This window comes from Polypterus senegalus, chromosome 9 (genome assembly GCF_016835505.1).
Source record: "Polypterus senegalus isolate Bchr_013 chromosome 9, ASM1683550v1, whole genome shotgun sequence".
In the NCBI taxonomy this organism is placed as follows: Eukaryota; Metazoa; Chordata; class Cladistia; order Polypteriformes; family Polypteridae; genus Polypterus; species Polypterus senegalus.
The window spans coordinates 165,912,524-165,938,926 of NC_053162.1; the positions used below are offsets into that span (position 1 = coordinate 165,912,524).

The 26,403-nt window shown below is 40.0% G+C and overlaps 1 protein-coding gene across 5 annotated transcripts in view; it reads right to left on the reverse strand.

Moving 5' to 3' along the window:
• Positions 1-23,206, reverse strand: part of pknox2 (pbx/knotted 1 homeobox 2) — a 278,966-nt gene extending 255,760 nt beyond the window's left edge. For 4 of the 5 annotated variants that reach the window (XM_039764132.1, XM_039764129.1, XM_039764131.1 and 1 more), the window contains exon 1: positions 23,126-23,206. The gene's annotated coding sequence lies outside the window, so the exon portion shown is untranslated. Of the gene's footprint in view, positions 1-22,201; positions 22,366-23,125 lie in introns of those variants that run through there. The other variant, XM_039764128.1, reaches the window with a different exon arrangement.
• Positions 23,207-26,403: the final 3,197 nt, after the last annotated feature.

A 26,403-nucleotide genomic window follows, 5' to 3' on the forward strand; every position in this document is an offset into this window, starting at 1 on the left:
AACCTCGGCTGAGGTGGTACTAAAAAAAGGACCAGGTACCAGGGGGGACTGGGCGGTCCCCTGGTCTGGAATCCCTACAGATTTTATTTTTTCTCCAGCCGTCTGGAGTTTTTTTGTTTTTTCTGTCCCCCCTGGCCATTGAACCTTACTCTTATTCGATGTTAATTAATATTAATTTATTTTGCTTTATAATTGTGTCTTTCATTTTTCTATTCTTTAATATGTAAAGCACTTTGAGCTACTGTTTGTATGAAAATGTGCTATATAAATAAATGTTGTTGTTGTTGTTCCCAGTGGAAAACCCCCCAAAAGTGAGCTGAACTGAACCGTGTTGCGCCGTACTATGCAGTGGAAAAGCGCCAAAAGTGTACCAAATTTCAGGTCAATAGTTCAAACGGGTTACGAGTTACAGGTGATTTAAAATCTTGCCCAGACAAATGAACAGCCACAGTAGCATATTATATGAGAAGATATTATTTTAAATAGTCTCCAAATTGTGGCAGTGAAGAAGTTGCCTATTTGTATGGATGTCACTATCCCCCAGCCGTGGATTAATTTGGGGGTTGCATTGTCATCCTGTTTGACAGGAGTGCTATATAAGGCTAAAGCCAAAGATACACAGCAATGGCTTCAAAAACAACACGTGAATGTCCAGGAGTGGCTGAGTCAGAGTCCACCTCTCAATTCAATGGAGAATTTGTGGCCGGACTTGAAAAAAGGCTGATCACTCAGGATCCCCATGTGACCTGACAGAGCCTGAGCAGCTTTAAGAAGAACAATGGGTGAAAATGGAAGTGTGCAGATGTGCAAAACTGAAACACCTGGGCACACTGACTACCAAAGGTACGTTTACTAAATACTGACATGAAGGACGTGAATACGTACGTGAACGGTATTTTGTGTTTTATAATTTATAATTCATTTAGACCACTTTGTAGAGATCTGTTTTCACTTTCACTTTAAAGAATCTTTATCTGTTGATCAGTGTCATAAAAGCCACATTTAATCCACTGAGATTCAATGTTGTAAAAACATGAAAACGTCTAAGGGAGTGAAGATTTTTTAATGGCACTGTACTCCGGTGTATTGAATGGGACAGCAAGCCTTCTAGTATGTGTATAAACACCCATTTGTTTCCACTATACTATATACATATGCTTAATCTGCTCTTACCTGGGGTTAGAATACGGTCAGTGTCCCTCTTGTGGGCCCTAAAAGGTGACTACAGGCGTCAGGCATCTGGCCATAAATCATTCTGCTCCAACGCCTATACCAAGCGGGAGAGATAGTGCACACGCCTGAGCCCACCTCCAAACTGAAATCCCCTCACAATCGCCAGCGCCCTCAATGTGAAACACAACATACAGACTGAAGTGGAGGGTCAGCACAGCAGCACAACTGCCGGTAGGACCTCAGCTTCCACATCTCCTCCTGAGGACTCAGAACGTGTGCTAATGAATCATTTACATGCAATTATATCATCTTTACAGCTCTTTAGCACGTTTCCTCTGATGAGGAACTTAAGAGACTTGTCTGCAATCATTCAGCTATTTTTACTCTACTGTTCTGTAGCGTCTGCAAATTAATACTCCATTCGCTTCATGCACGTACAGACACAAAAACAACATTTCAGAAATCCATCACATTTATTTAAATGATAAGAAAATAAAATTACCCTTGTTCAAATAAGCAAATCTGCCACCAATCTAAACCAGAACAATAGTGCCAACCACATTTCTGTGGAAAAAATGTGAACACTGATTAATCTTGGGTAGTTAGCACTGGTGCATCACCAGGATCATGGGTTCAAATCCTACCCCTGGTCGTGACCCACGTGGATTCTGCATACGCTCCTTATGTCTGCCTGGTTTTCCTCTCCTGTTTCCACAGATATGCAAGTTGGGTTAACTGTGGATTTTAACATGGTTCTGCGTCAGTGTAATTGTTTTTTAATAATGGATGGACTTAATCTTCCTCATGCCCAGTGATGGTAGGATTGGCTCTGGCCCCCCAAAAGCTTGAACTGGATTAAATGGCTTTGACAATGTTGTGTTATATACACTCTGCCAGTGTGGTGGGCACAGGGGTTTTAGCACAGCTCCAGGGACTTGGGTTCAACTCCCAGCCCATCAGTGTCTGCACAACCCCATCTCTAAAATGAGCCCACAGTGTGGCTGTGAAAGTATGCTCGTCATTGGCCTCCATTTAAGGTGTATCTCCAGTCACTTGTGACCCCGAAGTTGCTTTCAAATGGGTGGATGAATGAACATAGGAAATCAAGTGTCAAAAATAAAGGCTACGGCTCCTTGTACTATCAGAGGTCATGGCCTCAATGATTTTGTTCCAACTTATCTGATGATTTTGCTCACTAGAAAAACTCTAAAATACTCCATCACCATTATTCACAATTTAGCAGATTTGCTTTCAGATATTCAGCCTAGATGTCCACCCAAATTCTTGTCACTGAGCTGTCACTCCCCCAACAAAAAAATCCATTCATCAGTATAACCAGTTACACGCACTTCCAAAATGAAGACAGAAATCCCATCGAGGACTGGTGATGCTGGTCAAAGCTAATAATGCACTTCTCTCTCATTGTAACCCCTTCACACTATCTTAGTATATGATACATATTGAGAAGGGATTAGGGATCAAGACGTCCTCATCATTCTTCTAGTGCCCCCCAGTCTACCTTCCCTATCTCAGATTTCCCTTGAGATCCCAGTCACAGCCACCAAGGTTACTGCTCCCTAGATGAAGCCCACCATGCCCGCCATCTCCTCCTTGTTAGCGTTACCTAACAGCAAATGTCGCTAAGCTACCTAGCACCAATAATATGCCCCAGGACATCACAAAACAGCTGGATGCCCTCATCACATGCACTTCGAGATTAGAGCATGGATTGCAATTTGGAATCCCACCTCCATCTCACAGTATGGAAGCCAGCAAGACATCCATTTCCTTAAAATAATGTCACTCTGTCCAAGTCAAGATTTCAAGTTGATATTCCCACATAAAAATGTGAGCACAGCCCAACTCTCAAGCATCTCAGCAATTCCTGGCTTTGGCATTGCACAGGTATGGTGAGTCATTATGGTGTGTCTAAAAAGAGAAGCTCTTCACTCCTGTTTCACTGCCCTGCACTCCAGCAAATTTCTATCCTCATAACCTGCTTCTCCTCCCTCCCGTTTCAGGGAGACGTAATCATTCCCTTCCTAATTAGCGTGAAAGCAGTAGAAATTGCAGAACTGTGCAAAAATAATAGAAACAAAAGCAAAGCAATGGAAATGGGAATATGCAAATGAAGTCTGGGTATTTTGTATTTGCTGTTTTGGCCCGGGGCTGACTCGTCCCCTGATACAAATCATCAATTAAGATCCCAGCAGGACTCACATTTAAATCGGCATTATCCCTTATCTGAAACAGGAAAACAACACAGTTAAAGGCTCACAATTCAGCTCATAAAAAGATGGAGAAAAAAAATAAAACAGGAGAAAACAAAACAACACAAAGAGACCAAAAAAAAGAGAAACAACAAACAAACAAAACGACAATTATTTGTGGATTCAGGCACATGAAACTGACATCCAATCTGGCTGAACACCTGGCACAAAAAATTAATCGTATGTACTACTGAGACCCTCCTGGCACTGCTGCGGAGAGGGAGAACCTCAAATCTGAAAAGCCTCAGATGCAAGCTGACATGGCAAGAGGGAGGCATCCTCATCGTCTTCATCTTATGATATCCTCCTGCCCCATCATCCTCAGTACTGAGTACTAGCCAGCCCCAACCATCACTAGCATCCCTAAACATCTGCAGTATACAGGACCACTAGCACTCGCACCATGAAATTCAGGGAGCTTTCTACACGCAGGCTGCTGAACAGTAAGGACAAGTATTGTGATAGATAGATAGATAGATAGATAGATAGATAGATAGATAGATAGATAGATAGATAGATAGATAGATAGATAGATAGATAGATAGATAGATAGATAGATAGATAGATAGATAGATAGATAGATAGATAGATAGATAGATAGATAGATAGATAGATAGATAGATAGATAGATAGATAGATAGATAGATAGATAGATAGATGTGAAAGGTACTATATAATAGATAGATAGATAGATAGATAGATAGATATAACAGGCACTATACAGTATAATAGATTGATCGATAGACAGATAAAATACTTGGCAATTTATATTGTGTCTATTGTATATATATATATATATATATATATATATATATATGTTACATGCCATGTATCCTTTTGTGTCTCTTGCTGGTTTTGTACTATTGTCAACTGTTATGCATAGAGACATTGTACTATGCATACTGTGTACACAGGTCAATAAAGGGTGAGTCAAAATTATGTTAACATTTAAATGGTGGAAACAACTTATTCACAAAACATACTTCATACGCGCAAGATGATTTACAGGAACATCTCAACCTGTACGCCATCATGTTCAACACACAAAAACCAACAAGCTACAGTACCATTTAAAGCCTGGACACACATTTCGTGGAGAATGGATGATACCACAGTCTTATCCTTCAGGTCACTGAAATCACAGACTCTCCTGCTATATACACACTCCTTCTCTGTACCCCATAACCAGAAATCATAGGGTGTCAAATCAGGGGAGAGTGGAGGCCAAGGCAATGGTCCACCACAACCTATCCATCCACCTTGGTGTGGCCAAGATTAAAAATAATCCATTAGTGTTAACAGAATTTTGACTCACCCTGTGAACTTGACTTGACTTGACTTGACAGTTCCATTGGTGAGCTCTGTCAATGGCAAAACTGAGCAGTTAAAGCTTTCCTCATCGTCTTCACAGTACTCACTCAAATGCACCTTCAGGACAGTCTACTTTCAAAAAACCACAATGCTAATTGTTATCTTCTATGAAAGCCTGCCTCATCTTCCTCAGTGCCATTTTTGCCCCTCAATGAATGTTTTGCCACATACAGTATACAGCAGTGCCTTTTGACGAGGCCCTCCTTGTCATTTGTGGTTTATTGAATAAGTCCTCCTGGAGACCTTCTTACGTGGTAAAGTTGGGACCTCGTAAGGATAACCTCTTATCATCCTCACTGTCCCCACTCACATGCTCAGAAACCTATGGGCCATTGGATTTATACAAAGTAATTAATATAATCTATTGAATAAACAATTCATTGATTAATTAATTCAATAAAACATATAACTTAATGTAATTTACATAAAGTAATGTTATAAAATGTATACACATTTTCAGAGCATTTGGCTTTTGGAATTCCGTTTAGAGATCCCATGACCATCTAGGGTTTAAAGGCCACAGATAAAGGGATTTTGTCCTGGCTTTGTTGTGTTTAGGTACCGCCATTAAATCATGAGACACAGTTTACTCTGGAGGTCAATCCTATGTACAGTCCTTTGTTCTGAGATCAAAATCTGTGATCGCTTTTAATAGTAGAACGGTTTCTGCAGCTCTTTGTAACAAATTGTCATAGAGGGTTGCCGGTGGCCACCTCTAACAAGCTGTTAAATTTAGAATACCCAACACGTTGGTAAAGATCAATGTGTTCATTATAACAGATAAGACAGACACACAGCCATTCTTTCATTTACATTTTTTCATTTAAAAGACAGTTTTGTCCAGAGCAATTTACAAAAAAAGTCAACATAATCAAGTAAATATCACTCTAGTGGACTGTGTAGCACAAGGTTATAACATTGACCCTCACAAGGGAGGAGCGCTGAACCAAACAGAACAACAGAAGACAGTGACTCTTTCTTAGCCACTAAGAACCTCACATCGAAGCCATTATCAGTTAACACAGATACTGCATTCCCAGAACGAGTCTTCAAAAGCCTTCAAAAACACACTGAAGGAGTCAGCAGTTCAGATGGTTGTGGGTAGCTCATTCCATCAGCTATAAGTTACACATGAAAAGAGTCTGGGTTGAGATTTGATGCCGCACAGAACTGATATCACTAACAGACCTGAGTAGCCAAGAACGAGCCGAGGGCCCCATGAGTGCGGCATAGGGCCTAATGAAAGAGAAGTGATGGGCTCTGTATAATAAATGAGTAGATAGTTTCCCATGTCCATCTTTATCAAGCCCTTGTAGACTGAAAGACACCTATGGCTGTCTCTGACAAGCTGCTGATGAATAACCATTAAGCAGGTCCTTTTCATTAGACTCTGTCATAAGCGTGTGTCTTCTCATCTAATTCAGTCTAAATCAGATCTTTTCAGCTCATTTACTGGAGGGTCCTGAGGAAGGCCACCTCGTGATCTTGCTCTTATTTACATGCCCATTTATCATATGTTCTGTTCATGGCATCATTTGAAAACCACCTCATCATCATGTGTATGCACTGTTCATTGTTAATTATGGTAGCTTGTGAGGAAAACATCTTAATCCTCATGTTCTATCAGATCCAGAGTGAATGTTTTGATCGGTTGATGAAGGCTTCCTCAAGACTTCTGCTCCCTGTCACCACTTCACTGTAAGATGAGCTCCTGTTGAGCTCTTTAATTCCATAAGTGCCCCTCAACCCGATGCTGTCTTTGTCTTCATCCTTGGCATTCAGATCCCCCTCCTTTGTGAGCCCCACCAGGAATGGGTACAGTCCACCCACAAACCAAATTGGCTGTCTTTGTAGCCCCTACAATTTCTCCCCAACACTTTTAAACATTAAATATGCCCATTTATAAATCCAACATGTGAATATATTCAATGAGCCAGAAGCTCTCCAGTCAAGCAGATGGCTGTCTTCCCACAATTTGAATTCGCCTGTTATTCCCACCCGCTAAAGACACATTTACTAAACGGGGATTCTTTTTTTCAGCTGTATTTATTACAATACATATTTTCGTTTTGTTTTATGCTACTAAATGAGAAAGATGGGTATCGATGGACCCCAGATCTGTCTCTTAAACTGGACAACATGTGCAGACATTTCAAGGCTTTTTTAGCTTATGTGACAAGGTCTGATATTCTCACTGCTGGCAGACATCTGCAATTACCAACAGGAGCCTGGCGCTCAAAGCCAACACTAGTACAGAGCTACTGGTGACGTACTGTAGTCATCCGATCCCAGGTTCAGATTCACAGAACAAAGGCAGCGTTCTTCTAAAATTAAAGAATGCAAAACCAGTGGATTTGGCACAATCTATTAATCTCTAACTTTATAAAGTGCCTTTTGCTCACTCCCAAAATAGCTTAATTAGAAGATGCTAGATACAGGCAAAAGAAGTGACACTTTCAGAGTCACACAGGCCTTTCAGATCAAACTTCTTTAGCCATCTTAATACCATCCCACTGAATACTGGTCACAGGATAAAGAACAAGAGTCACACAGAGAACAGCATGAAAGAATGGCTGAATGAGGAGTCCCAGTTTAAGAGCACAGCCAGGACAGAAGCAAGAAGGAAAAATGGAAAAATCATCAACACACCAACCCAACATTTCTCTTCTAGGACCCTGCAAAAAATGGTTTGGAAATCAGGCATGGCACCATCATCTTGATTTCTCAAGAGTTACTTGTGAAGACGTCATCTTCAAATTGTTTGAGCAACCACCTGCCTTCTCTTAAACGTGTGGAATCGATTAGAGTTACTTTTACTAAAAATAAAAGGGACCACCACGACTCATGGGAGTCTAACTGGATGAGAACATTGCCACAGTGGATCCCCAGTGTGGTGAAGTGGACTGGCCAAAACTCCTTTCCTCAGCTAGCTGTGCCTTCATTGTTCAGGTTTTTTACTTTCAAGTGTTTTCTTACATTTAACAAGGACTTCATGGATATTATTTCTGAAGATTTTTTTCTGTGGTATAGTCATGGCCTTTAGGTTTCTGAAACTCAATTTTCAGAATTCTGTGCAGGACAGCTGTCTCCTTCACATCTCTGTTGAGTTGAGTCCCATGTTCAACTTAATGGCTGCCCCCATGAGAAGGTGTGTGACAATACGGCTAAGATGTCTGACTGGAAAGCAAAAGGCAGCTGGTTATGGCATGCAACCTCGTGATCACAATACTCTGACAGGCCTGGGGTGAATAGGGAGAGATTGTGAGTGTGACCCTGTGATGGACTGTGGTTGGGTCCTGTGCTGCAACTGATGCCGCTGGGCTAGGCTCCAGCCTCCATGGCAAGGTATGGAGGATGATTGTAAATAATGCGTGTTTGATAAAGTACCTGTAAAAGCCATGGGCTGATTCTTACTATTGAAATAAACAGTTTATTTGTGGGCTAAGGTCCTGCTTATGTCTCACCACAAACAAAACATGCAGGAGCGCACAGCAGGGTTACTGGTGGTCTCATTGCACGATGCTGGGCTGTCACCTCATGCAGAGTAAGGGAAAGATCCAAAGAAGCAGGGAAGAAGAAGAAGACGGGGTGCTTGAGAACCCAAAAATGATGAAGTCATGATGGAACAAAGCATGTGAGCAACACCAGTTCTCATCACGATTTTCACAATTTTTTTTCTAACCTCTCAGTAAGTGTCATTTTTTATTTTCTCATCTTCAGCTAAGGCACTGAAACGAAGTTCTATCCAGGCAAAGCAAATCATCTCAAATAACTTACTGATTAATAAGAACTTGAACTTTTAAAATATAAATATAACTTATTATATAAATTATTTTAATTCTGGTCAAACATTCATGTCATGGCAACAGTTAAAGAGAGTAAGTGCTGATAGGTTTTCCTGGCATCAAGGTCTATAGGGGTCCACAGTCCTTTATGTAACCTTTCAATTTTTTCAGATTTAATACAAGATCACCATGTTTTGAATGGAAGGGCCATTATCCTGGCCTAGAGCATTCATTATGAAGGGTGTTACAAAAACATAAAGGCTGAGTTGTTAGTTCAGGGTAAACGATTACACAAGCCCCAATAATTATTGACTGACAAATCATATTGACTGATAACCTAACTCCCAAAAATGATTCCCTGATAGACTGTCTGATTACCCAGCTCCTAAAAATGACTGATTGACAGGCTGGCTGTTTAAAGAACACCTACTAATGACCGACTGGCGGGCTGGTTGATATCCAAACACCTACTAATGATTGACAAGCTGGCTGATTATCCGTTTCTTAATAATGATTGATTGTTATATAGACTTGATAAACCACTCCCATTAATGATTGATTGACAGGCTGGATAATTACCCAACTTGACTGGCTGGACGATAACCCAGCCCTAATAATGATTGCCTGACAGGCTGGCTGATTATCTATTTCTTAATAATAATTGATTGTCAGGTAGACAGATAACCCATCTTCCAAAAATGACTGACTGACAGGATGGCTGATGACACAACCCCTAATGATAACTGATTGACAGGCTGACTGTTGTACATAATCCCAAATAATGACTGATTGGCAGGCTGACCCATAACCCAACCCCTAATAATCATTGATTGACAGGCTGGCTAATTATCCAAGCTCCAAATATGACTGACCCTTCTTCTTCTTCTTTCGGCTGCTCCTGTTAGGAGTTGTCACATCTTTTTCCATATTGTCTTGTCCTCTACATCTTGTTCTGTTACACCCATCACCTGCATGTCCTCTCTCACCACATCCATAAACCTTCTCCTAGGCCTTCCTGTTTTCCTCTTCCCTGGCAGCTCTATCCTTAGCATCCTTCTCCCAAAATACCCAGCATCTCTCCTCTGCACATGTCCAAACCAATGCAATCTCGCCTCTCTGATTTTGTCTCCCAGCTGTCCCACCTGAGCTGACCCTCTAATGTCCTCATTTCTAATCCTGTTCATCCTCGTCACGCCAAATGCAAATCTTAGCATCTTTAACTCTGCCACCTCCAGCTCTGTCTTCCTGCTTTCTGGTCAGTGCCATCGTCTCCAGCCCATATGACATAGCTGGTCTCACTACCGTCCTGTAGACCTTCCCTTTCACTCTTGCTGATACCCGTCTGTCACAAATTACTCCTGTCCTTCTCCACCTATTCCACTCTGCCTGCACTCTCTTCTTCACCTCTTTTCCACAATCCCCATTACTCTGTACTGTTGGTCCCAAGTATTTAAACTCATCCACCTTCACCAGCTCTACTCCCTGCATCCTCACCATTTCACTGACCTCCCTCTCATTTACACACATGTATTCTGTATTGTTCCTACTGACCTTCATTCTTCTCCTCTCTAGAGCTTATCTCCACATCTCCAGGGTCTCCTCAACCTGCTCCCTACTATCACTACAGATCACAATGTCATCAGCAAACATCATAGTCCACATGGACTCCTGTATAATCTCGTCTGTCAACCTGTCCATCATCGCTGCAAATAAGAAAGGGCTCAGAGCCAATCCCTGATGTAATCCTACCTACACCTTGAATGAATCCATCACTCCTACTGCAGACCTCACCACTGTCACACTTCCCTCGTACATATCCTGTACAACTCTTACGTACTTCTCTGCCACTCCCGACTTCCTCATACAATACCACAGCTCCTCTCGAGGCACCTGAATGACACACTGATAATGCTCCTAATAATGACTGAATGGTGAGCCAACTAATAATTTTGATTTTCCCAATTTTGATTGAAACCAACTGCAGTTGAGAAAAAATGAAGAGTAACAGATCTATATATTCTATCAATAAACCAGCAAGGTCTTTTAAAATCTGAAGAGTTTTCAGGCCAAAGGTGCAGTATACGTTAGTGTAAAATTCAAACAAAACCCCAGAAGAAGCACAAACTTCCAAAAATATCACAGCAAGTAAACACCTGGTTCAACCCGGGAAGTCTACCAAAAATCCTGATTTTGACAAATTAGTCACATATCTAGTGAGATACAAATTTACATCCACAAAGGTGCCTACTGCCAGAGAGAATGGAAAAATAGGCCAAACTCTCACCTCCACAACAACATGTAGCCAACTAGCACTCAACCTCCCACTCAAGTAGAGGGGGCACTAGGCAAAGCTGCTCTCTTTCTAATGCGCACACACACACACTTTTATTTCATGATTGGTTTCAGTTTGCCTGTATAACTAACAGTCATTTTTCCTATAAATGTCACTTTGCTGCAAGTGTTCATCCACAATTTAAAGCATCTGTTTTCAATAGCCCATACCTATAGCTTGCTCAGTCCTCATCCACTACGATCATGTCAGCTCCTGGTTTTCTAGCTTCAATTGTTTCTACTATCTGAATTATCCAGAACATTCTCAAAACCTCTTAATTGAACACAGGGACACTGTGATCTAGGGCCTATGCTATCTGCAGTAAATGGCAGGCAGGAATCTGCCCTGGATGGGATTCCAAACCATTGCACACATTCAGTACCCACATTCACACTCACACTCATAAGGGAGTAATTTTAGAACTGGAAGATACCCTAACATGTACGTCTTTGGGATGCTGGATGGAAATAAAGGATCCAGAGACAAGTGACACAGATGTGGAACATGCCAGTTCCACATAGAAAGATTCAAACCAAGGAAGATGGTAGCCCTAGCGGCTGCACTGCTGCGTCATCCATCAATTATGCCTGCTATCGCTTAGTTTAGCAACCTAACATCGCCTTTGTGTTTATGCTTTATATAATTTTGTCCGGTATTCTGTGTTTATAATTAGCAAACACAGTGCTGAACTTTACAAGAATAAATCTAATTGCTTTGTTATTCCCAAGTTTCTACCTACAAAGTGTCAATCCAGTAATTAGGAACTTAGAAAGTGTGGCAAAATTTCCTAGGTCTTGTTGATTAAGATTTTCTTACTTCTTTTCGAGAGTGGCACAGGGTGTTTTCTCTAGGATTCACATCCCTTTCCAATCTATATATATAATTCACTAAGGCAAGACAACCATGGAAAGCACGCCGGAAGGGGCGTGGATTCACTAAGCCGCCGACAAGTGAGACACCTATGGTGCACGCAGGAAGGAGCCACGCCCACCAACTCCAAGACCATTGGATACAACGACAACTCACAGAGGCACGCCCACCAACTCGGACGCGACGACACAGAAAAACCAGCGTCATTTATACTCGTCTGTCGTAGAGGTCACATGCAGCTCCGACCCACGCTGACTGTTAATAGAGGCATGTTTCTCGTGGCATATGCAGCGTGTAAAACTGTTTGCGAGGGGTATCCCATGGGATCCTTAAAACGTTCCTTTACAACTGAGGTTAAAACACAATGAAGTGAGCAGTCTTTTAAAAAACATGTTTTCGGTTATGACGCACGACCACGTGCACCATAGCAAACTGTTCTACACGCTCCATACAGCAATTCACATCAGCGACAAACATGCGTCTTCTTAGATGCTCCTGCACTTTGTACACACCCCCCTCCCACCGTGGTCGGGTGTCTTGGTGGATTATATATAGAACGGCAGCCAAAACCGCACAGAGCAATGAAAAGTCTACGTGAGTCACAGGTGCATCTGGACAGTACAAAGACGACAACAACTCGAGTGAGGAGTTGGAGGTGGGCACATGAGCAGGCAGTGCATACTGATCGAGAAATCAGCAGATTAGCATGACGGAGGGAGCGAGTGGACGTCCTTCTCCTCTCCTCCCGTTCCACCGTGAGCGCCGCACGGACGATTGTGTGTTGGTTCGTTCCGTGCATTGGTTAAAACCCAATGAAGGAAGCAGTCTTTAAAAACCAATAAGCCCTGTGCCTCTGTTTCATTACCGTCTCACCTGCTTCACCAATGCAGGCCCCGCAAAAGGCGATCCGGCGGTGTCATTCCCATGACCCCGGCAGCCAACCGGGTAACCAAAGTCTTTGGGTTCAGGGGGGAGTATGGTTACAAAGCTGAAACTTAAAGGAATTGACGGAAGGGCACCACCAGGTGTGGAGCCTTTCGCTTTATTTGACTCAACACAGAAAACCTCACCCGGCCCGGACACGGACAGGATTGACAGATTGATAGCTCTTTCTCGATTCTGTGGGTGGTGGTGCATGGCAGTTCTTAGTTGGTGGAGCGATTTGGCTGGTTATTTCCAAAAACGAGACTCCGCCTGCTAAATAGTTACACGACCCAACAGCGGTCGCCGTCCAAATACTTAGAGGGACAAGTGGCTTTCATCCACGTGAGATTGAGCATTAACAGGTCTGTGATGCACTTGTATGTCCGGTACTGCATGCGCGCTACACTGAATGGATCAACGTGTGTCTACCCGGCGCGGGGAGGCGTGGGTAAGCCGTTGAACCCCATTCGTGATGGAGACCGTGGCTTCCAATTGTTCCCCACGAACGAGAAATTCCCAGTATGTGCGGGTCATACGCTCGCACTGATTACGTCCCTGCCCTTTGTAAAGCCCCCCATGGTCGGGTGACTTGGTGGATTATATATAAAAAAGCAGCCGGAACCGCAAAGAACAATGAAAAATCAACGTGGAAACCGACTGAGGCGGTGTTTGGAAAATTAACAGTCAACGTGACTCACAGGTGCGTGTGGACTGTACACAGACGAAAGCGACTCAGGTAGGGAGATGGGGGCGGGCAAATAAGCAGGCAGTGCGTACTGAACGAGCGCAGTTCAACCCCGTCCTTCGCTTTGGAAGGAGAAAGCGCGACGGCGCTCCTCCGGTGTTCTGTCACGGACAATTGTATGTTGGTTCGTAGCATGCATTCTTGCAATGTTACTTTTCTTGGTGGTTTATTAAATTACGGATTTTTCAAATGTTTATTTTTTCCTCTGTGCTTAAAAATCATTTAAAAAGCTGCCTGATTATGCGGCGTATGCTACGCCGCGGGTTGGCTAGTACAGTATAACATGCATGTTATGTTATTAGCGATTCTAATTTAACTCTTTGTGAGTGAGTTTGTCTGTGGCTGTGTTTACACTACGATGTTTTCAGTGAAAAACTCAGACATTAGTCTCCACTTTCATCTTTCATCCATATTATCCTGGCTTTATTTAAGCCCCCAAAAAGCAGACTTTTGAAAATGCTTACCAGAGCCATACAGTATACTTCATGTAATTCAGTGGTTCTCAAACTGTGGAACTGTCAAACATCTATTGAAACCAAAACAAATTAACTTAAACTACATTCTGATACTAGAACAATAAATATAGAGATAGATAAATGTCGATAAAAGTTAAGTAGGCATAATTAAATATGCATCTATGATATATCATTAACTTAAAAAGAACTAATTGGTATTAGTGGGCTCCTTTCAAAAAAAACTGTTATGTAAACTCGGGTCGCAAATACTTAAAGGTTGAGAAACGCTGTTGGAATTGATGGTTGAAAACGCAGCCTTTTGAAAATACAGACATATTGAGAATGTCCTTGCATCCACTGCAGTTTGTCTGTCGAACATTTGTTATGTCCACAATAAAATGTTTTTATTTAAAAGTGCAGACATTATTCTATTACATTTCCATCTTTTGTCCCCTTTCCCTGAACGTGGAGACTTTTGAGAATGCCAGCTCAGTACTGTAGTCTGGATGAGTGAAAAGACAGACTTTTGAAAATGTAGAGTTTAATGTTGCTTGGATTGGTTCATGCTTATTACATGACCCTTCCATGATTGGATTCTGCTCATTACGATGTCTACAATGTTTCTTTCACTAATTGGTCACTCTTAACATACAAAACCTATATTTCTACATGGTGGGCAGAGAAGAGTTGCTTTCCATGGCATTTGTTGTGTTGCTTACCTGTATGCATTTAAATTATGCTTTGAACAGTTTGAATGCTGCATACATGTGTGAAAAGGAAATACTTTACGGGTCGCTATAGGTTTGTGATAAATCCCGTGAACGGTGGTGGTGGCATCATTCACTGATGTGCATGTGTCCAGTGTATGTGCTATTTTGAATGTTTTCATGCGGATTAACATACTTTTGTAAATTATGTGAAAACACAAGTATAAGCAGAGATCGATTTCATTTAAAAACTGTGTTGTACACTAAACGCAGTAGTGTGGATGTGGCATGTGTTACTGTAACCTGTGACGGACTGCTGCTGGTGTATTGGTTAACACTGTGAACTCATTGCTCCACAATCCTGAGTTTGAGATCTGGCTCAGACACTGACCCAGGAAAGTTTGTTCTCCAGTGTTTTTGTTGGATTTTCTCCAGGCGAACTGATATTGCAAGTGTTTCTAAAAGAAGGTGTTTCATCTCAAAGGGCACCATGGATATCATTGAGAGGAGCTGCAGCGCACGGCTTGATGGCAACTCTGGTCTACACCAGGAACTTAGACAAACTGCTACAAGAGCACTGAGGGCAGATAAGGAGGCATTTGTTAGAGGAATCTGTGAGCAAGTGACACACCATCTATAGTCTACTGACCCACGTCCTGGATTCCAGAGGAATTAAAGCATTATGCAACTCCGAATCTGTTCCTCAAATATGGCAGTCATGGTGAGTGATGGAACAGTTCTTACAGATGACGCTGCAGGTGACCCGGCTACTTTGAGCAGCTGTTTAAAGGTGATCCCCCAGCTAGGATGCTGGACTTCTCTGGGTTCACAGTCCTTGAGGCTGATCTTCCAATTAGCTTAGAACCACCAAATCTCACTGAGATTACACAGGTGAAGGTAAGGAAGGCTGCAGGGATCCGTGGCTGTCTAGGGTGAATTTATCCAGGCTGGTGGTAAGGCTGTCCTCCTGGCATTGCTAGCAATCTTTACTTCAATTTGGGAGACGGGCATAATCCTAACTGACTGGAAAATGGGACTTGTCATCCCTTTCTGGGAAGGGAAGGGAAGGGTGATCGCTTGGATTGCGGCAACTACAGGGAGATAACACTGCTCTCAGTTCCAGGTAAGGTTCTTGCTAGGGTCATCCTCAATAGGATCACTTGTTCACTCTTCAGTGACCGGAACAGTCTGGTTTTACATCTAAGAAATCTACAATCAAGTACATTTTTGCACTGAGGGTTCTGATTGAGCACAAACACAAATATTTGCAGAGTTTCTCTGCAGCCTTTGTCAATTTTCGCAATTTTCGTTTGACTCAGGTGATCGAGCTGCCCTGTGGGACATCCCAAGACTTTGCAGGATCCCCCCAAAGTTGCTGGATATCATGGTTGGCCTGAATACTGGTACTGTCAGTTCTGTGCAGAATCTCTTTGTTTTTCCCAGTTGATTCTGGAGTTCGTCAGGGGTGTGTTCTACTTCTACTCTGTTGAATGCTTGCATGGACTGGGTGTTGCCCAGGGTTGTAGGCATCTGTTGGTGAAGAAAGATTCAGTGATCTTGACTTTCCCGACGATACTGTGATCTTTGCAGGGTGATTGGAGCTCTTTGAGAGACTGAGTGAGGGGTCTGAGTGTCTGGGCTTGCGAGTGTCCTGGATGAAAAACCAGGATCCAGGCCTTTAATGACCTCTTGAGGACAGCCATCGATCGTATGTCCGTCTGCAGAGAGAATGTTGAGCTCATCGAGAGGTTTCCTTACCTCAGCAGTGACATTCATGTGTCTGGTGACTCTTCCTATGAAGTCAGTAGACTGAGTGGGAGAGGAGCATTGGGGGGGGGAGGTCATAAGGTCGCTGGGAAGGGGTGTGTGGCACTCCTGATATCTCTGCAAAAGGACGAGTCCCGGTCCTTCCTGTTTTGCTATATGGTTATGACATATGGACTCTACCTACCCAGTGAGCTGAGATAAAGACTGGAGTCCTTTGGTACCGTGTCTCTTCAGAGAATCCTTGGGTACTGCTGGTTTGACTCTGTGTTGAACGAGCAGTTACTCACAGAGTCCCAAATGAGGTACATTACCTGAATTGTAAGGGAGCATCAGTTACGGCACTACAGACATGTGGGGTGATTTAGCTCACGGGATCCTCATGGTTGTGGACCTGACGGGCTGGACCAGGCCAAGGGTAAGCCCATGTAAAACCTGGCTGCGACAGATAGATGGTTATTTCTGGAGGGTGGGAGTGGACCGCATGTCTGCCTTGAGGGTTACCAACCAGGATCCTGAGCTGTTTGTTTTGTGGTCGGTGCGACAACGAGCTGTACCAGTGCATACTCCTCAACCTGATCTGTACCAAAGATGTATGTGTTGAATTTTTACAGATATTCATCTCCTCAGTTGTCAACTGGTCATAGTTCAACAAATAATTAATGGATAATGTTAAGTTTATTTTTAACATTAATCAGATTAGAACTGCTTTGTTTTACTGTGTGTTTAAACAAATATGTGTCTTTATATGTACTAAATATGCAATTAACCATTTGTAAAGTTGTACTTGCATTTTACCTGAGCACTTGTCGCAGCACAGTGAAGAGTGCCATACAAAAATGAATAGAGTTGAACACTGTATTGAATTGAAAGGCTTCCTTACCAATAATATGACATTATGAAATGGAAATTGAACTGGAAATAACACTAAAGTAGTGTAGCTGCTCCGCTTTGACATTCATTGTTTTTTAAACCTCAATCCACTCTTAACTAACTGTCACAACTTTGACAGTCAAATAAAGAATACTAGTTCAATCTTAATATTTTATTAAATTAGTCAGCTTTTTCGTGGACACAGAATACTCATAATAAAAGTAGACTATATAAAAATATAGCATTTTTTTATTGAAACATTAATACAACAACATATTTTGTTCTCTTTTGACTGTGTTTTCTGTTTCATTTCAACTCTGTTTTCTGCTTGTGAGCTCACTCACATAATTGCATTCAAATAGCAGCAATTAACAAAGAGCAGACACAGGTGCAAATGACAATGCATGATAAACAGGAGCAGCTACTTTGGTGTCACTTTCAATGGTGTGATCATTAGCAAGCACTCCTTAAATAACTAAGACATTTTAAAATAAGTAATCAAAATAAACAAGCAAGATCAGAAAAACTTAGTCCTACTTGTTAAATTTCTATAAAAAGTAAACAAAACAAGTTGGGAATTTTTGAATTGCCACAGCAAAAGAAGCAGTAAACGAGCAGAACATTAGAACAATGATGACAAGAACAGGCCAACAAAGCTTTCCAGTCCTATCAACCCATCCATCCATCCATTATCCAACCCGCTACATCCTAACTCCAGGGTCACGGGGGTCTGCTGGAGCCAATCCCAGACAGTGCACGGCGCAAGGTACGAAACAAACCCCGGGCAGGGCGCCAGCCCACTGCAAATCCTATCAACCCAATTTCTTCAAAATTATATCAAGTCAAGTGTTACAGGTCCCTAAAGTCCTAATGTCTACCACACTATTGATCGTTTATTCCAAGTGACAGTGGTTCTATGTGTGAAAATAAAACTTTGTAATGCTTGTAACTGCTAACAACTTTCCATCAGTGTCCCCGTGTTCTTCTTGAATTCATTTTAAAGTAACAGCTGTTACAGACGGCACAGTTAAGAACAGAAATTGGATGGAAGAAAAACCTGCAACTACTGATACACTCCAGAACTGGCATTGAGTACCCCTTTCCTTTATTCATGAGGGTCCTGGTATGGAGTTACCTTTTGGCTCAGTTCAAGTGACAAATGTAGAATAACTCCTCAAGTTGCAACTCACAATCACAGAAACCTCATTCAGATGGAGACGCTGCCACAGCCAACCAGCTCCAGTCTCAATCAGAAGTGTTCCATGCTGATGCTCTGATAAAATGCTGACACTAAACATCTGGCTTATACACTCTTAAAAGTAAAGGTGCCAAAGTGGGTCTTCACAATCAATGAAATAGGGGAGCCATATTTGATTCCCAAAATGACCACCACGTGAAGGTTCCAGAAAGAATTTATATTTATTTATATTTATTTACACCTGCAAGAGGCTTCATATATAACCATGAATAGAAAACGACAGATTTGTAAAATAACAGTTGGTTCCTGGTTTTAAAACAACTCTCACTGCATACAATAGCAATGGCTACATTCAGGTTTTCCTGAACTGTCAGCATCCTGGTAGGCAGTCTATTATACTGTACATTAAAGATGTCTGTTTTGTGCACATAAGAACCTTTTCAAACTCCAGAGAAACTCTTCTCAAAATAAAATGGCTCTTTGTCAAAAAATGGTACTACAAGGAATCATGCAACCCAGTACAGTGGCATTAAAGATCCTGTATGTCAGTAACTCAAAAGAATTTGAGCAAATACACAGATAGATAGATAGATAGATAGATAGATAGATAGATAGATAGATAGATAGATAGATAGATAGATAGATAGGATAGATAGATAGATAGATAGATAGATAGATAGATAGATAGACGTGAAAGGCACTATATAGATAGATAGATAGATAGATAGATAGATAGATAGATAGCACTATATGATAGATAGATAGATAGATGATAGATAGATAGATGTGAAAGGCACTATATGATTGATAGATAGATTGATAGATAGATAGATAGATAGATAGATAGATAGATAGATGATAGATAGATAGATAGATAGATAGATAGATATAGATAGATAGATAGATAGATAGATAGATAGATAGATAGATAGGTAGATAGATAGATAGATAGATAGATAGATAGATAGATAGATAGATAGATAGATAGATAGATGTGAAAGGCACTATATAGATAGATAGATAGATAGATAGATAGATAGATAGATAGATAGATAGTGAAAGGCACTATATGATAGATAGATAGATAGATAGATAGATAGATAGATAGATAGATAGATAGATAGATAGATAGATAGATAGATAGATGAAAGGCACTATATGATAGATAGATAGATGGATGTGAAAGATAGATAGATAGATAGATAGATAGATAGATAGATAGATAGATAGATAGATAGATAGATAGATAGATAGATGTGAAAGGCAAATGTTCCATTTACATATGTAAAAGTTAACTAAGTTAGACCTATACGTGTATATATATATATATATATATATATATATATATATATATATATATATATATAAATATATAAAATTATGTTACACTCAGATGCACTTGATCCAAATCAGAACAAAAAATCAAGATTGGATGCAAAGAAGGAACAAAAGCTAAACAGTGCAAAAGACCACCAGAAACATACATTACACACACACTATCACATACTGCTACCCTAAACACTCCACAAACATAGACCAAGTATTTTTAAAAATGTTAGGTTACATGTAACCATTAGTAGTGTTTCTTAGAGTAAATTTATATATAGTTTTTTTTTCCTTTTGCGTTACCTGTATTTAAATATATGATACTTAGAGATTGACTCTTTTAAAATATACAGGGTATATAAAGTGTATATCTGTAAAATATGTGTATTGCCTGCATTTATATAACTTTCTAATTGGTGCCTAATGCTACCAACACAGGCTCTTCACAATCAAATGGAATAAGCAGATCAAAAATGGATGTATGCACAGTAAATAAATGTGATTTATATTGAAACACCAAGACACCATGTTCAACAGTATGGTAGCTCTCTCTGGAGGAAACTCAAAATCCATTTAAAAATTAGTAATAAATCAGCATTTTTGAACATTTACCAAAAGCAATCTTGCCATTGTGCAGTACAATTTAACCAATAAAATATTGCTATGGATGGCGATAATCACATTGTTTTAATAATTTATACAAGGAAATAAATAACATCTTACAGATTTGTAAAGTAACTTGTCTGTACGTTGGTATAATAAAATCTGAAATACTACTTTATACATAATGTATCAATAAACGCATATATGGTCAAGTGAAAGTTTAGTGAACCAGTGCTCAACACGCAAAATATTGCTTTCACTCTTCATTTTCGGCTCCTTATTTTCAGAGTTTACAGTGATGTTTGCTACTTATCAGATACCAAATGTAAAAATCTTTTAAACATAACAGAATCGAACCTGTTAAAACAGCCACGCACGCTGCTGAACGTTTAACTACATTGTTTTCTCTAAGTATGCCTGTATTTTACATGACCAGACTCGTAACAGTTTCTAGGCGTTTTTAAAAAATGCAAGCATTTCGAAAATAATGTACAAATCCGTTTTTTTTTCGTAGTAATTCTACTTTCCCGTTTATCAGTTTCGTTGTATCAACGCCAATAATGATTCTAATGAATACTTATTTAGTTGGCTCACATCCAGCTCAGTTTAAGAACAAAACAATGAAAATCTCATTAAATCTTTTGCCTAAATCGGCTATTTACTTTGCTGTTATTAAAACAATTAGTGCGCCACAAAAGAACTGAAGCTCAACTCCAGTTACCTTAAATAGAAGGGGTGCAGTTAATCTGGGATCGCCGGCTTTTCAGCGGGCGGCTTGCCATTACAATCTCATACAAAACCAAACACACTCCATAGGCATTCTGTATTTTACCTGAATTAATACCACGACTTGACTACAAAACCGAGTAAAAAAATGAGTTAGACCTGTCGTATACCTGACGTGTCCTGAAAAAGGCACACTGAGAAAAAGTGAGGTTTCTGAAATCATTACAAAAACGTACTTAGGCTCCTTATGCCAGTAAAAAGGACTGGTGTAACACCGAAAAAGTGTAAAACTGGGAAAACACTCATTATAACCTGAGACACATACTTAAAATTTAGATAGATAGATAGATAGATAGATAGATAGATAGATAGATAGATAGATAGATAGATAGATAGATAGATAGATAACTCGTAACTCAACTACTACAAACAAAAGTCCACAAATGCTTATATATTCACATAATCCAAAATGTCTTTCTGCGTTCTGAACTTGCACCCGACAGATTTTAGCGCGTACGCGGATCCGAGAAGTTTGAACACGCAAAGGCAGGGGATGCGCAGCCTCTTTTACTCTGGGACCCTCAAGACAAACGCAATGCAAATAAAACGAGTTGCACCGCGTCGTTCTGTCGATATGAACCTCGGGCTAACATCAGCGAGAAGTTATTTTCTTTAAAAAAAAACGCAAATTGTCTTACAGTAGTTTTCTTTCGGTTTTCGTTCGGCTGTATTTTACTTTACGTGCTCGGGAGTCTCCGGACAGACTGGAAGAAAAGGGACCCTAAATTTTCCGACGGGCACCTCCAGATTAATGCTTTCATTTCGGCTGTGCAGTAAATTCAAATCAAAAGAATTTACATGCCTGTAACCCGACAAAGTAACTTTACACAAAATCATAATCGATGAATAATTACCTCTGTTTGTAGCATAAGCGGGAGCAAAAGAGTTTATCAGAAAATGCGTTAAACAAAGTTAAAAAGTAGCAAAACAGGCGCAATCTAGTTAAGTTCGCCTAACAAACCAAATTAAAGAAATCCGTTATATTTTAAAAACGGTCTTCAAAGTAATTCAAAACTCACCATAGCGAAGTGCTCGCTTAACTTTGTATGCATTATTTATTACGAACTTTATTCTCCTTAAAGTAGCGAAGAGATGTTGTCGAACAAGCCGCGGTGTTGTAAATAAACAGATAAGGAAATCCGGGCGCACGTGAGAAGCGCAAACAGCGCGTGGAGATGCGCCGTTAGCTGAATGGCAGTGTCGTTGAATGGGGGATATACATCAGAGACGCCCGCGTTAGGCTCGTCCGAATGTCCTCTCTGCGCAAATACAAGGAAAACGCAAACATGTAAAGCCCCGCGCTACACGGCTTGATAAAAAATTAATGCACACAGGCAGTTAAGTCTTTACATTACGAACGCGCACATCCATCCGTACTAAAGGAAACAAGTGGAAAATATTCATCAGAATTAATTATTTTGTGTGGGGGCGGGGAATATAAGTCATCGTGTTTACAAATACATAGCAAAGCTCGTTGAAAAAGAAAATCCTTTTGAGTAGTCAAATACAAAAATAAAACCCATCAATGAAGCTAACATTTCCATATAATTAAAAATCGAGACATAACAATATGCATAAAAATGATTATAATCCAACGGTAGTTGATCAAAGTACAAGACACGGATCTTGATTGTATTTTAGCTCATCCAGTGTAAAAATGCATCTCCCCACTGGCTCTTCTCTCTTTCTCTTTCCTTTTCTCCCTCCTCTCTCTCTCTCTCTCTCTCTCTCTCTCTCTCTCACTGTCACACTCTCTCTCCCCACTCTCACTCACTCACTCTCTCTCTCTCTCTCTCTCTCTCTCTCTCTCTCTCTCTCTCTCCCTCCCTGGCCCTGTCTCCATGAATAATGTCCTGCCTTTTGTAATGAGAGCGGAGGAAAAAAGCCCTGCCGCGGTGTTAGGCGAGTCTGTGCTCTGACATTGAAAATGAATGACAGCTTACCTGCATGCCAATCTTCATCAGACTGACACTGGGCTGACAGCACAGCCTATACTTCCCCAGCACTGCCTGTGACGTCTGCCGTCCGAAACCCCTCCTACCAGGCTCAGACACCCCCTCCTCACCAACAACACCCCCACCACCACTAATAATTGTACCCTCCTCTTGTGAAAGCACAAGCGAAGTCTAAACACAGCAGCGGAGTCCGGAAGCCCTCTGGTGGCCAGAATCATGTATTGCTAGTTACTGCAGCACAACTCTCCTAGACAACTAACCGTGTTGTAATGCTATCAAGTTCAGCAAGACTTCCATACCAGGGAAAATGTTCATTGTCGCCAGAATGCATTTTCTATTAGGGTTGCTTATACTTTTATACTGATGAACCTAATTAATTTTTGCTTAATTGCAGTAGTGAGGAATACCCCTAGTCTTATGCTAGTAATGGTTTGGAATATGATTATGGTAATGGTAATGTGTTTCCTTATAATCATAGATTTGATGATAATTAATATTATTCTGTGGATAGGATTATAATAATCATTGCTGTTATTGTGGTTATAATTATGTGCATCTTATTTGTACATTAATAGGTCATTTATTACACCCAGCTAAATAGCAGTTTGGATGTACTTTTAACGTTGGGATTCTCATAATTTTTTTTTTTATAACTATGATGATGATGGTCTTGATGTTCTTATTACCATGGTTATGATGATGATTATCATCAGTGATTATCATCATCATATAATAACTAGTACAATAGGAATATTCACCATTTCCACAAGCAAAAGACTTATTAATATTCATATCACACCAAATATAATCACCAATACATTTCTTTCATTCTGTTTTGATTTCATACAAAATAACTACTTTAATGATCACTGTTGAAATATTCACATATCAATTATTATTTATTTAAAATTTCAAAAGAGAGAGGTTACACATATGAACATCAAATTAACACAAATAGAGTTAATTGCGGGAAGACAGTTATTCTACTAAATAAAATTTAATAAAAGAAAAAGATCAGAATATTCTGTTCTTAACAGTATTTCTTCTTTTTATATTGAAAGTCTAATAATAACAGTAACATTAAACTCTTGCTACTGTTACTAGCCTGGTTAAGGTTAAAAAACCTAACAGACAAACGCAGTGTGATATTTTTGCACTTTTCACCATCCATTTTCTTAACCTACTCATCCAGGGCAGGGTCATAAGCAAACATAGGGCACAACGCAGAAACAATCCCTGGGGAGCGCACCAGTCCATCACAGGGTGAACACAAACCCACACACGCATAATCGAGACCCAATTTAGCATCACCAATTCACCTAATCTGCATGTCTTTGCACGGGGAGGACCTCAGATGGACATGAGGAGACCATGCAAACTCCACAGGAGGCACCCAGAACATGAGCTCCAGTCTCCTTATTGTTACAGTCCTACCAGTGCACCACTGAGCCTCCACACACCTTTCACTATTTTATACTTATTTACTTGGGTAATCTATGCAAGGATTTGGGTTTTGTTTGTTTTAGGAAGTAAAGGGATGTCTTTTAAAAATAAGTATTAGGCAACTAAAAGCAAATTTGAAAAGACAAAGAAAGGTGGTTTGCTTAAATCAGTTTAATGGACTGGATTAGTTAATTAATTCATTAGTTAATTCCATAATTACTAGTAATAATATTAATAATGCACTGCAGTTTAAATATGCACTGAACTTAATGTTTTTATTCTCCAGTCTAGAGCTAAATTAACATTGAACCCACAACACAAAATTATGAAAGGTTTTTCTAAGAGTGTATTGCTAACATTTTGAAAATTAAATAAATGAATGTGGAATATGGAAGGCAGACTGAAGACCCACAATAATCTTTCAGTACTTTGTATTAAATTGAGAGAATGACTGTGCTAGTTGTGAAAGTTGCAGTAGTTAAATTACAGGATAACAAAAAAGTTACTGCCTGTATAGTTTAATTAGTCTTTCAATAAATAAAATCTTAGACACAGACTGAACAATTAAAAACAAAATCAACAAAAAGAAATTTAATAAAATTTTATAATGCTTGATTCAGTTGCCTGCAGTGGGCTGGCGCCCTGCCCGGGGTTTGTTTCCTGCCTTGTGCCGTGTGTTGGCTGGGATTGGGTTCAGTGGACCCCCATGACCCTCTAGTTGGGATATAGTGGGTTGGATAATGGATGGATGATTCAGTTGCTGTACATAGAGGAGAGGGATAGAAAAAAGAGAACAAAACGAAACAGGAACAACAATCACACCATTATATTTTGAAAGCTACATACATTTCTACAAAAAAAACATATTTGATATTAAATGTACAATACATCATTTTACAAGCACAAAAAGACCATTTGGTTCATTCATTTGTTTGGTAAGCTAAAAGCTTGGTTGATCCACAATACCATCTAAATACTTTTATTATTATTTTTTTAATTTATTTATTTTTCATTTTAAACTATTAGGGTCTCCAACTTCAATTCTACGATTCTCTAACTTGGTTCAAATTCTGGAGTCTCTAAAAGTGAAATGTTTGTTTTTGTATTCATCAGTATACCAAAGAAATCCACAGATTAGCTGTCCTTCTCCAGTTCTTTTCAATAGATAGTATGGTGTAGTAACAATTTGTCATAGGGCACATCATACAGTCATAAAAAGACAGATAAATAAATGAATGTTCTCCTATCATTTAAACTGCTCCAACTTAAAACAATATATATACAATACCAGTCAAACATTTTTCCAGTTTTTCTTCAATCATGATCAGTTGAAATGCAATGAATGACCTAAGATAGTGAAAAGGTAAGCAGTAGTAGAGAGTTAAATTAAAATTTTAGGTGGACAAAAACAGAAAAAAACAACATTTCAGAATATTAGAAATGGGCCTTCTTCAGAGAACAACTAATAAGTTACAACCTACAAATGTTCTGGAGCAATTAAAGTAAGTTAAGTATTGCAAGTTGTAGGCGACAAATTTCACAGGTGTCCCAATGTATGTTGAGTACTTAAAAGACCCTCTGTCTTAAAGCACAGTTGGAACAGACTGTGCTACTACACCCTCTGAATTAGTACTTGGACAACATTACACTGTAGAAAGTTGTAAATTCCATTGATAATAGCAAGAAAATAGCAATTAACAAAAGAAATGAGACAGAGCATTATTACTCTGGGAAGTGTAAGCCTTTCATTGAGAAAAATTGGAAAAATAATCAAAGTGTCAGTATGTACAATGGTGAACTACACAATCCAATGGCAATTGGAA